We start from the raw sequence: 14246 nt of genomic DNA on the forward strand, positions 1-14246 counted from the left end.
CATGTTCAGGAAATTGCCTTTAAACTGGTGAGTGATGGTCTTTACCCCTCATTGTTTACAGTGATAACCATTGATGATCTGCCACCAGACCTTAGAGAGACAGTTAAGTCTGAGGTTTAGGATTTTTTTAGGAAAATACACAAGTTTTATAAAAGGTGCTGAACTTGCTAGTATCGTTGTGAAAGCAAACGCCGAGTATCCAAGTACACCATAATATAATTTGTCTCCTGAGAGAATTGGTGGGATTACTCCAGTAACTGAATAGATGCTTCAACAAAGTCTCTTGAAGGAAATCATGGGCATTCTTTTCTATCCCGCTGTAGGAAGCTGGCCTGGTGCGTGGTGGGTACCCAAGGTACTTACACCCTATACAGGCCCAAGTATCCCCTCTTACTGAAGTGTAGGCAGTGTCTAGAGGCCAGGCTATCTAGAGGCAGCTACGGTTGAGCAGCCAAGGCTTATCTAGGAGACATGCAAAGCTCATGCAATACCACTGTAGTCACACAGCACTTACACACATGAAAGAACAGATCACCACAAAATACTAGACAAGGCAACCCACCCTTGGAAGGTAAGTAATACACTAAATATATACACTAGTGCTCAGAAAGAGCCATACAAAAGGTTAGAAAACAGTGCAAATAGCAATAACCAATAGAGACCCTAGGGGGAGCACAAACCATATACTAAAAAAAGGAATGAGAACAAAGTATACTCACCTAGGTAAGTAAAATGTGTAGAGGGGAGCTGGGGGTATAAAAAAAACACAAAGGTAAGTAAAACAGTGACCAGGAATGCAGGAGTAAAACACTGGATTTTCACCAAACCACCCAAAAGGAGGAAAAGAAGAAAAAGACACCCAGAGAGGACTGCAAGAAAACCAGTGGTGGATTCCCAAAGAAAGAAGACCTGTGGAGCAAGGGCACAAAGTCCAAGAGTCACAGTTGAGTCCAGGAGGAGTAAATGCTAATACCCTCCCACCTGTGGATGCAGGAGTTGATTGACGGTGATGAAGAACAGGTCAGCACTGCAGCCCTGGAGCTGGAGAAGAGTTCCTCATGGATGCAGATGAATTCCCATGCTGGAAGGAAGATTGCAGGCAGGTGTCGGTGAAGGAATTACACCAACAAGCCTTGGCAAAGGCAAACTCTTGGTTAGTGGAAAAGAGGTGCTGCCAGGGACCAGCAAGGCCCAGGAGGGGGTCACAAAAGACCCTCAGCGTCACAGAGTCAACAGGAGCAGAGGCAGCACCCAAGGGAGTCCCACAGGACGGGGACAAAAACGTTGCAGAGGGGGCCCATGCAGCACTACAAAAGAGGATTCCACGCCGCAAGAGAACAACGCAGGAGGCTGTGCTTTGCAGGATGGAGTACTGGGAGCTGGAGCTACACGTCACCTGAAGATCTCTTGGAGGAGATGCAAACAAGCCTTGGCAGCTGCTAGAGACGCGGTGCACGGGGTACTGTCCTGCATGGGAAGGCAAAGGCTTACCGCCACCAAAGTTGGACAGCTGGCAGAGAGGACCAAGGGGACTACTTCAGACTACCACCTGTGATGCAGGATCCATGCAGCTCGGCAGGAGAGGGGATCCACTCAGCCAGTCGTCGCTTGTTGTATGTGCCTGCAGTTGCTGGGGAGTGACACCTTCACTCCAAGGGAAATTCCTTTGTCATCTTGTGCAGGCTAAGAGTTTCAGTCTTCTGAGAATGCACGGCAAGAAAAATGTTGCAAAGCTGTCAGGAGCCCTGGAAACAATGTTGCTGAAGAGTCCTTTCTTCTTGGGAGCAGCTTGTCAGGTCCTGGAGGTTCCAGTCGCAGTTACGAAGCCCAGAAGTCAAAGCAGAGGTTGCAGAGGAGTCCTGCTGGAATCTTGCAAGCCGAATCTGAGGACCCACCCCAAAGAGAGACCCTAAATAGCCCTGAAAGGGGGGATTGGTCACCTAACCAGGTAAGCACCTATCAAGAAGGGGCTCTGACATCACCTGCCTGGCCTGGCCACTCAGATGCTCCCAGAGTTCCCTGCCAAATTCGGAATCAGGATGGCAGAACCTGGAGGAGCTCTGAGCACCACCCCTGGGGTGGTGATGGCCAGGGGAGTGACCACTCCCTTTTCCATTGTCCAGTTTCACACCAGAGCAGAGACTGGGGGTCCCTGAACTGGTGTAGACTGTTTTATGCACGGAGGGAACGAAATGTGACCTTCAAAGCAAAACCGGTGGCTGTCACACCTATTTCCAAAGGGAGAGGGTGTTACCTCCCTCTTCCAAAGGAAATCCTTTGCTCTGCCTTCCTGGGCTTGATCAGAGCAGGAGGGCAGAAACCTGTCTGAGGGGTGGCAGCAGCTTGGCTGCTCAAAAAAACCTGTAAGACCTGGTGGTAGCAATGCTGGAGGTCCTCCAAGGAGCCCCTAGAAAGCATGGAATCAAACAACCAATACTTGCAAAAATATTAGGGTATGATTCTGACGTGTTCGATACCAAACATGCTTAGGTCCGGAGCTACCACTATGTAGCTGGACATAGGTAGTGACCTGTGTCTAGTACAAGCATAAAATGGCGTCCCCGCACTCACCAAGTCCAGGAAAATGGAGCTGGAGTGGTGAGGACACCTCTGCTAGTTCAGGGGTGCCCTCACACACAGGTACATGCATTGTTGCCCGGTAGGCTAGGAGGGCCTGCCATAGGGGTGACTTATAGTGACCTGGTGCAGAGACCTGATAGTGAAAACAGGTACATGCAACTGTTTCATGCAGACTGCAATGGCAGGCCTGCAGAACCCTTTGCAGAGGCTCCCTATGGGTGGCAGAATAACAGGTGCAACCCACAGGGATCCCCTGGAACCCAATACCCTGGGTACCCAGGTACCATATACTACGGACCCACATGGGTGGACCAGTATGCCAATTGTGGGCAAGGGTACAATTTAGAGGAGAGAGCAATACTACTGTGGTCCTGGGTAGCAGGAACCCAGCAGACACAGTCAAACATACTGACAACAGGCAGAAAATGGGGGTAACCATGTCAAGAAAGACGGTACTTTCCTACAACCGCTACACAAGCAAAGCCAGTTCCTCTATGCATTTTGGTTCCCTGAGTCCCACAAGGGTACACAGAGAGTCTTTCCATTTTCAACCAGATTCCCAAAAAGAATCTGGAGTCCTTAGTCATGCCCTGCAATTCAGTTGTGGTACAGGACATTGCCCACCTGTTGGTAGCATTGAATGCTCAAGAAGCTTGTAAACAGGACACCGTTACATAGTTGAACCACCTGGGCGGGAATGGACATAAAGTGTAGCAAAGCAAGTTGCAATATTGTCAGAAAGAAGTCCAATATCTTGGACTTCACATTGGGAAAGGATCAAGGAAAGTGTTGCAAGATAGAATTTCAGGAATTCTGAAAATGAATCTGCCAACCACCATCCACCAGTGGATACCCAACTTTTCTAGGGAACTAGGCAAAGGGGTTTGGCTGATATACATGTACATATTTCTAGGTTGTTTGTTGTAATTTTGGAAACTTGTTTTAGGTTGTTTTCTTCTTTGGTTCTTTTTTGTATAGTTACATAACTGTATTGTTATTTGTGCTGTTTGCTTTCAGTCTCACATGGGGCACTATGCACATTTGCACATGTTTATATGTTAATATATGTTGAATAATATCAAAAACATTTCTTTGTTGTGTATTATTGTTTGTGGTGGACTTCCTAGTATGACTTTCTCTATCTACATCCCAGTACAGTCTTATTTTGTAATTTTGCCTATATTCTATCAAGTATACATATTCAGTTCCAATAAGAACTGTTGTTTTTCATAAAACAGGGATAGCGCCAGGCAGAAGCCTAGATAGACATAAAGGTGAAAAGAGTTGCAACATTATTGTCAACAAGGATATTTTGATTGAAACCATTCTGCATCATTCTTCAACAGAAAAGAGGCCACTTAACTCACATGAGAGCCCTGAACACAGAGTTGAAATGCTAGACTCTTCAAAAGGCATCAATACAAACCATCAAGTAAGTACTGAATTAAATAAACAATTTTGCCCTTCCAAGGCTTGCAGTGAGCCAGGTGAAGTAAGCTAAACAGTTGAAGCAAATATGGTAAAAATATGTTGCGTGAGGTGGCCAAATGATGAAAAACAGAAGGGGCAAATAGTGACAAAATACAATCAATTTTTTTGCTCCATACCCGAATTTCCATACTGGGGGCCTGATTTACAAAGGTAAACTTAGACCTGAAGCCTAAGTTGAGACCTAAGGTCTAAACTGATACCTAAAGTCTAGGTTTAGACCTAAATTCTAACTTAAGACCTGAAGCCTGAGGGACAAATTTACTAGAAGTGGTTGCTGAGCGCCAACACAACCACACTTGCGCCATGGTGCAACAACGCTTGAATTGCGGGGGAAGATTGTTTTTGTGCAGGAAGGGACACCTTCCTGCACAATTATTTTTTTAATTTTGAGGGGAAATGAAAGCATTTTCCCTCTTTGCGCCACGCTAATGCTACCCTTGGGGTGGCGTTAGATTTTGGTGCTGCCTTAGGTTTATGAAATCTCATAAAACTGGGACAGCGTCAAAATGTAATAGGTTTTCCTGTGGAAGCCCACTGTAACACCCATTGCACGCTCCTTACATGCAAAGTGCTGCGTGTAAAGGGGCCATTTTTACAAGGTGGTGTTAAGCCACAAAAAGTGACTAAACGCCATCTTGTAAATACGGTGTAGTGCACAGCGCCTCCATAGCATCACAAAAAGGGACGCTCACATTGCGCTAGGGGCTTGCAAATATGCCCCAAAGTTTAGACTTCAGCTCTAAACTTAGACTTCAGTTCTAAAGGTAAACTTTAAGTCTAAGTTTAGTTCTAAAGTCTAAGTTTATACCCAAAGTCTAAGTTTATACCCAAAGTCTAAGTTTAGACTTGAGGATTGCAATGGAGCAATAGTGCATTAAGAATTCTGACCGTAACAAGGGGCAAAAAAAAGGATGTAAAAAGATGATACAAAGGCTAAAGGGAGACCAAAAGTAAGACCACAATGTACTCAAAGTACAAATATAAATATGAATACGAGTAGACTCCACAGTATCAAGGCAGAATTGACCAGGATTACTGAAGAGGTCAATAACGTGAATGATGCTAATATGACTGAGACAGACTCAACATGCAAAATCACAGCTCGCACCACAGGTGGAAAGAAGTGACAATAGGCAAAAAGGACAAAAGAGGGTCCCTGACAGTCTTCAACAAGCTAGAGAGAATTTGGTAAAAAAAACACTAAGCAGTGGCAAAACTGATGCTTGTCAACAATTGGGGGCTGATTTTGAGACTGGTGAAAAGAACAGACAGGAGCTCATTCTGTCTGAGATTTATCAATTGATAGTTACGCATAGGGAGGAAACCATGGCTCATTATGTGGAAGTTAAGCAGGACCATTTAAAGACACTTAGGCCCGAATTTTTTTAGAAAAGTGGCATTGCATCCAATGCACTGCCACTTTTCTTGCACCTCTTAGCGCCCCCACTACCGCCACCATGTGTGCGCTGTATTTAATATACAGCACACCATGGTGCAGGGTATGGGCAATAGCATCAACATTTTTGACACTATTGATTCTTGTGCAGGATTAACACCAAAATGTTGGTGCTAATCCTGCAGAGCACATAGGGGCCCAATGAAAACAATGGTATGCCCCCTTTTAACGCCTGCTATGTGCAAGCGTTAAAAATAGTCACTAAAAATGATGCAGTGGAATCTCATATTTTACTGTGCCATTTTTGCGGTCCCCCTAATGGGGGAACGCCCCCTTACATACATTATGCCTGGTGCAGGCATAATGTGTGCAAGGGGTTACAAAGTGGCGCAATGCATGCTGCCAAATTGGCCTAGTTGGGTCACATTAGCGTAATAAAAATTGACGCTAATGTGGCGCCAGGAGGAGCAAGGCCCTTTTAAATGGGGGCCTAAATTTGTTGCAGCCAAGAGAATGAGAACATGTATGGTCTTATCAAGCAGTTAGAACAAAGAACTGCAGAAACTGAAGTATCTACAGTGAGAATTCATGAACAGGTTTAAAAAAGTAGGTAGAATGCTGTAGGATTTCAAGGACAAAATGGAGAACTGTGACAATAACCAATGTTATAGTAATGGACATATTATTGCCATTAAATAAGGAATGAATGGGAATGCTGTATATCAATTTATAATGGAACTATTTTGCAAGTCATTTCCTGATGTCACTGATTGGAACTTTAACACACAAATACAGTGAGAACACCATTTCCCATTCTAGACAAATCAGATGAATGCCAAAAACCAGAGCAAGATTGATATACATAGACAACTTTATTTTGCGATAAGAAATGACTCAAGTTAAGAGTTTTGAGTGATGTTGAGTAAGCTTTGAATATGTCAAATTTATTCTCACACAAGCTAATTTTGCAAAGTAACAGTATATCTCAGGAAGACCTAAGGGAATGTAAAAAGTGTAAAGGATGGGGGAACGATGGTACAAAGTATATGAAAAGAGAGGCGTGTATCCCTTATGAGATGGAGTTTTTTTGTCCTGATGGGTATGGCCCGAAGGGCTGGGTAACTCTAAAGCAGTTCTTAGAAGGATAGCTATTAAAAGGTTGATTTTCCTCATGAGGTGGTTAAAGGATAGTAGGGAAATCATAAATAACTGCCATTTAGCTAATGGGGACACAGGAGGAGCATATTTTATATTTGGAAAGAAATGGGAAGGAAAAATTATCTTGGTTGGCTTTGGGTATGAATATGAGAATGAAAATCAGCATACCGATAAATGTTGCAGAAGTAAGAACAGTATGCAAAATAACACAGAGTAATCAATGATAAATACTATGGAGAACTGTTTAAGTATCATCAACTGGAATGTGAACAGTTCAAATAGTGTTCATAAAGGCAGGCAGCTAATTCAAAGTTTACTCACATACCAAATAGATATAATTTGATCAACTGAAACTCAGATCACTTACAAATACACTTCTTAGCTTAATCGATTATGCTTTCCAATAACTGTAAATACTTTACAACAAATATCAATAAGTAGGTTGGTTATACTCAGGCATCCAGTTAAGACAAAAGCTGTTTCTCACAGAAGATGGGTTATTGTGTAGATTTACAAGTGGGGAAATGTATTAACTTTGTGGGGGGTCTATGGCCCAAATATAGATAACCCTGAGGTATTTGATCAACTGACCCTGGAGTTAAGGCATGGCAGATTATTTGGCGGGGTACTTTCAGCTGTATTATGGAAACAAAATCAACCCCTGCAAATAGTAGGACACTGTGGCATATGATTAAAGCCAGGAGCACTATAAAAAGGAATTGTCAGCTATTTGGCCTGGGATATGTGTGGAGGGTAAAAATTACAAAGGGTTATAGCCATATATTTTATCCCACAGTACACAACCAATACTGCCTCATAGATATGTTTAATATCAAAATTGTTTTTTATGCAAATTAGTTCTCAAACTGGGCCTAATGATAATTTCAGTTCACAGTTTGCTTCTGATTACGGAGACAGTGTGAGGCTCCAACACAACAAGGAATACATTTGATCTCTCACTATAGTAAGCTATAGCGTTTTAAGAATAAACAGCAATAAACGTAACTTCTCTTCTCGCAGGAAAGACATATCTGTCTCAGAGTTGTTTAATGTTTTATATGCCCCTAAAAAAGTTAAGACTTCAGGTTTGGATGGCTTTGCAGTGGAATTCTACTCACATTTTTCAAGATTACTACTTCCTAAATTGTTCCAGCTCTTCCATTTTTTCTTCGGTTAACATGCTGAGGGAAATACCTTTCAGAAATAAATGATCTGCTTTATAACTGACTTAATAGGCAAAGAGCAGGCCGGTTTTGTTAAGGGTTGTTTGACATCCGATAACTCTATATTATTTATCCATGTCTTAAATAAAGCTCCTTCTCTCTCCTACTCTTTAGCTGCTGTAGCTATTGATGCTGAGAAGGCATTTGACAGAGTTGTTTGTACCTTTTTAATTACATTTCTTTCTTGGTGCGGTTTTGGCCCTAATATTATCTTTCTCTTTTCTCTTCTGTACACATCTCCTATGGCTTTTGTGTTGAATAATGGTCGAACTTCTCAATTCTTCTCTTTACATCTTGTGGTGGGTGAGGATTGCCCTCTATCTCCTCCTTTATTTGTTTTAGCGCATGAAACTTTCCAAACTCAAAATAGGAACAATTATTTGATTTTGGGTTTTCAATATGGAGACCAACATTTAAAACATTCCGCCTAAGTGGATGATATTCTCCTTTTTCTTTATAACCCAGATAATTATATTCCTGTGCTGATTCATTAAATATCTGATATTTCCTCTGCTGGTCCTGTAATCATTCTCATGGTGATTTGTTGCATCTTCTATTTTTGTGCCCACCTACAACCTCCTTTTGGAAAAACGTATGGTCTCAAATTACAACTATTTTTAAACTTTGTTCTCTCATGTCAATATCATTACTCTTTCCAGGAAGCTCATCAGATGTTTTCAAGTTAAATCCATATGAAAATGGTTTATTTGACCTTAAGTTAGCATTAGTGTTTCAACAAATTAAATGTCCTGCTAATATTTCATTCAAAGCATGGTGATACAGTGTTTGCCATCATCACAGACTAGAAATTGCATATGTCACTTTGTATAAACCACATGTAAACAGAGACTTCTAGTGTTTACCTTCAATTAAATATTTAGATATTCATGCTTAACAAGTTATCTCTTCTCTTTATGACATTTTTAAACCTCCATAATGTGTTACATTCTCTACTTTTATTCTATGAAATTGCATCACATTTTTATTTACTTAGAATCTTTATTCTTTTTTATTAATTATGTTCTATATTCATCCAGTATATTATTTAATTTTTAATTCTTTGTTTCAAGTTGTTGGTTTAGGAGTCCCCTACCTTCCTCCGCTCCTTCTCTCTGCTATCCTCCTTATATAAAATTGTAAACAGCTTTACTTTTTTATATAGCATGTGTAGAAGTATTTCAATACTTACACATGTCATTATTATTGTTGTTTACTCTTAATAAAGCAGATTAAACATAATGAGTAAATAACGAGATCCATTATAGAATTGTTTATATATAAATTAACCAATTTGAATATTGTCTGGGACAATCATAAGTCATATATCAGAGGCACTGCGTTCAACTTGTGGCTAAAAAGAAGCAGAATAGAGTGATTGAAGCAGAAACGTTTATTAGATTGAGGTTCCTTTAAAAAAACAGCACATACTATCCAGTTTTCAGCACACAGTGAGAATAGGTTTTTAAACAATTGCTTACTCTTGGGTCAGAAACTGGATGTGAAATTAGAAGGATGGCCGCAGCCTCTTTTCATGCATACAAAGGGGGCATAGAAGAGTATGGGGAAGGTGCGGACTGGTCTCTAGCATATAAGACAAGGGTAAACTGCAAGAGTAATATTAAATATCAAAGATGACTAGGTAGTATGGTCAAAAACCCCGAAAACATAGGGACACAACTAAGGAAGTTCTATGAAAAATTACATACAGAAGACACTATTAGCAATTAACATTAGGTATATTCATATTTATATAATATTAACTTAACCAAGTTAGATGATTATATGCAGACAAAATTAGAAACTAGGGTAGCAATTGCAGAAATTGTATTAGTAATTCAGTCCTGTGGGAAAGGTATCCTTTTTTACCTGATCACCTCCATTTTCTGACTGATACTGGTGGTGTCTGACTCTGACTGTGCCCTGAGCTCTGCCAACTCGACCCAGGGCCAGTGCTCTGTTTAAAAGTGATATGGTAATTAGGCATAATTACAATTAGCGTAACAATCTACCTGTAAGTTCCTAATATATGATAGGGCATGTAGGTTCAGAGGCCCAGTAGATTTAATGCACTTAAGTGTTCACTGCTGCAGTGCCTGTTGTCCTCTTAAAGGCAGCCCTGCTTTGCAGGCTGCTATTATCAGTAAATTACATGCAAATTCAACTTTGGAATCTAAAGTACTTCCAAAGTCTTAAACTACCTTATTTCTACATATGTGTCACCCCTAAGGTCTCCCCTAGGTGCTCCAGGGGAAGGGTTCCTTGTAAGTATAAGCAGGGACATTATAAAAGATGTTTTATATGCCATGGTGAGGGACAAATTGCCAATTTTGTTCTTCCCCATTGTAGTCCATTAGCCCCATAGGCTAACATTTGAATACTTTATTAAAGTATAACTACTGTGTGATAAAAGTATAATTCAAATACTTAATAGTTAGAATGCATCCACCAACATGCCACTGATAGATTTATTATAACTATCACAGAAAAGATGTTGTAGAACTTGCCTTTCTGGTGAGCCAAAATCCAGCCTTCCAGCAGCTCTTCTCTGATTGGCCAGCCTCTGCCAAGCTGTCTTATTGAGGTGTGAGGTGGTCAGCACTGAGACAAAGGGACATCTGATGGGTGGAGATTTGCAAGCTGCAGAGCAAAAGGCAGGAAAGGGGCTGGGTCTCCAAACTAGTCTTCAAAGAGGGAATGACAGGCAGGCTAGGACACAGGCTCACCCCCAGTTCCTGCCACCCCAGCCAGAGGGGAGCCCCAGTACTCAAACTAGCAGATGGGATGGATAGGGAGTGTTAAGTAAACTTAGCCACATCAAGGGGAGGCTTAGCCAGATCTTAACCTACAGAAGAGAATTTCTCTATTTTGGATTTTGAAAGAATAGCGATTTCTGGGACAAGAGTATGCCACACTTTGGAGGAAGTTGTCAAACCCTGCACACCTCTGGTCAGTGATGCACCCCTGCTTGTCACCCAGGAACACTAGATAGATATGGGAGAGTTGCCCAGTAACTCAGAGGTTTCCTGCCTGAAACTACAAGGAGAAGAAGGACTGCCCTGCTGGAACCCTGGTCTGCAACCCAAAGGATAAGGCTCACAAGGACAGAACCTGTTGAGCACTCTGGGCTTCACAAAAGAGGACTTTGTCTGGCTTCTTAAGGATTAAGGTATGGACTCCCTGTAAGTGATCAATATAAAGGAGCTACAGAGAGTCACCTACATCAGCTTCTGCCAGAAGAGCCCAGCTGGACAGCTTTCAGTGGACTTTTAAGGATTTGGCAAGGTGAACTGTGGGAATTGTAGTCCTAACTTCCCAAGAGGCAGCTTAGAGATTCTTGAATTGATGTTGTGGACTCCCAAAGACTCAAAAGAAACAACTGGAAAAGAAGGATTGTCCTGATGGACCACTGGACTGCACAAGGACTGCACCAGCTGCACTCATAAGTCTTCACAACAAAAAGAGTTTGCCTGTCTTAACCCCTTCGCTGCCAGGCCTTTTCCCCCTCCTGTGCCAGGCCTTTTTTTGGCTATTTGGGGCAGTTCGCGCTTAGGCCCTCATAACTCTCTGTCCACATAAGCTAGCCAAGCCAAATTTGCGTCCTTTTTTTCCAACATCCTAGGGATTCTAGAGGTACCCAGACTTTGTGGGTTCCCCTGAAGGAGGCCAAGAAATTAGCCAAAATACAGTGACAATTTCGTTTTTTTTTTTTTTAAGTGGGAAAAAGTGGCTGCAGAATAAGGCTTGTGGTTTTTCCCCTGAAAATGGCATCAACAAAGGGTTTGTGGTACTAAAATCACCAGCTTCCCAGCTTTCAGGAACAGGCAGACTTGAATCAGAAAACCCAATTTTTCAACACAAATTTGGCATTTTACTGGGACATACCCCATTTTTAAAAAGTTTTGTGCTTTCAGCCTCCTTCCAGTCAGTGACAGAAATGGGCGTGAAACCAATGCTGGATCCCAGAAACCTAAACATTTCTGAAAAGTAGACAAAATTCTGAATTTAGCAAGGGGTCATTTGTGTAGATCCTACAAGAGTTTCCTACAGAAAATAACAACTGAAAAAAACAAATATTGAAATTGAGGTAAAAAAACATCAATTTTTCTCTACGTTTTACTCTGTAACTTTTTCCTGCAATGTCAGATTTTCGAAAGCAATATACCGTTACGTCTGCTGGACTCCTCTGGTTGCGGAGATATATAGGGCTTGTAGGTTCATCAAGAACCCTAGGTACCCAGAACCAATAAATGAGCTGCACCCTGCAGTGTGTTTTCATTCTATACCGGGTATACAGCAATTCATTTGCTGAAATATAAAGAGTAAAAAATAGCTATCAAGAAAACCTTTGTATTTCCAAAATGGGCACAAGATAAGGTGTTGAGGAGCAGTGGTTATTTGCACATCTCTGAATTCCGGGGTGACCATACTAGCATGTGAATTACAGGGCATTTCTCAAATAGATGTCTTTTTTACACACTCTCTTATATTTGGAAGGTAAAAATGTAGAGAAAGACAAGAGGCAATAACACTTGTTTTGGTAATATATGTTCCCCCAAGTCTCTCGATAAAAATGATACCTCACTTGTGTGGTTAGGCCTAGCGCCCGCGAAAGGAAGTGGCCCAAAACACAATGTGGACACATCACATTTTTTCACAGAAAACAGAGGTGTTTTTTGCAAAGTGCCTACCTGTGGATTTTGGCCTCTAGCTCAGCCGGACCCAGGGGCGGCAGAAATGGCTTAAAATTAATTTGCCCCTCCAAACCCTCCCCCCCGGAGTGACCCTTGCCTACAGGATTGCTCCCCCGTTTGACATTGGTGCGAAAGAAAAAAAACCCGGTGCCTAGTGGTTTCTGCCCCCTTGAGGGCAGATTGACCTAAAATCCGCCAATCTGCCCCCAAGGGGGGCAGAAATGGTCTAAATACAATTTGCCCCCCCAGGGGAGCGACCCTTGCCTAATGGGTCGCTCCCCATCTAAAAATAAAAAAATATAAAAAAAAAACCACACAAAAAAAAAAAAACACTAAAAAAAATTGCCCTGGTGCCTAGAGGTTTCTGCCCCCCCAGGGGCAGATCGGCCTAATAACAATAGGCCGATCTGGGGCAGAAATGGCATAAAATAAATTTGCTCCCCCAACCCCCTCCCCGGAGCGACTCTTGCCTACGGGGTCGCTCCCCCTGCGTGACATTGGTGCCAAAACCAAAAATCCCCGGTGCCTAGTGGTTTCTGCACCCCCCTTCCATCCCCGCCTTGGGGGGGTGGGGGGATGCACATTGGGGGAGCGCTAGCGCTCCCCGAAGTTCCCGTGCCTTGGACGAGGTCACCTCGTCCAAGGCATGCGAGTGGTTAAAGGATAAGGAGTGGACTCCCTGATCAGCATAAAGTAGAAAAGTGCTGGAAGGAATACCTGCAACATCAACAAGGACAAATCCAGCTGACAAGCTTCACCTGTATTTTAATTGGATTGACCAGGTACATTGGGGAGTTGTAGTCCCACACTCCAAGAGGCAAACCAGAGCTTCTGAACCCTTGGCTGTGGTCCACTTTCCGGCATCAAGGAACACTTCTGGAAGTAAGTGTAAAAGTCTTACATTGCAGGCGGCTGCAAACTCTTGACTTTGTCTCAGTTCAGCGTGACCTTCTTTAACCCTCTGAGTGGTATGTGCTTCTAAGTGCTAGTTTTACTTTTAATCTTTAAAAGTTTGTATCTCTGGTTCCCTACACTGGATCATCGTCGTTTTGGTGTTATTTTACTAAAAAGAAAATCCTATTTGTGTTGCATTTTTATTGTGTTCAGCGTCTTGCGCATTTAATGTTTTGGTGTCTACAAATGCTTTACACACCTGTCTCCTAAGTTAAGCCTGCCTGCTCGTTGCCAGCTACCAAGAGTTGAGCAAGGGAATAATTCATCGACCTTATATTGTGATTGTGGCCTTATTACTAGTGGTGGGTTCCAACCAATTTTGTGAAGTGAAATTACCAAAAACAGCACCAAAAAGCATTAAGTGCCAACTTTGGTCATCTGGATGCACAAGACTGGGACAGGGAAAGTTTTAAGACCTACTGTGATGGATCGCAGGTGGATACAGGGGCCAGGTTCATTCCACTCAAATAGTTATCTTCACACTTGGAAACTTATGGCCCTCAAAAGCCTCCAGCAGAACCAGACAGTAGACTGGAGTCGAGAGGAGAGGCTTGATGTCCAGGGATTCTGGCATCGGGGTGGAGTCTTAGTAAAGCTGTTGTTTTAGGAAGGAAATGCTCAGAGCTGCAAAAGTTCAAGGTTCTCACTTCAGTGGTCTTTGGCGTTGATTGGTTCTCCTTCGACTGTGGTGCAAGTGAACCGACATGGCAAAAACGTTTCCCCTGTGCAGAGCGCCTGTGCCCATGCTAGATG

Source organism: Pleurodeles waltl, chromosome 10 (assembly GCF_031143425.1).
Source record: "Pleurodeles waltl isolate 20211129_DDA chromosome 10, aPleWal1.hap1.20221129, whole genome shotgun sequence".
NCBI classification, from domain to species: Eukaryota; Metazoa; Chordata; class Amphibia; order Caudata; family Salamandridae; genus Pleurodeles; species Pleurodeles waltl.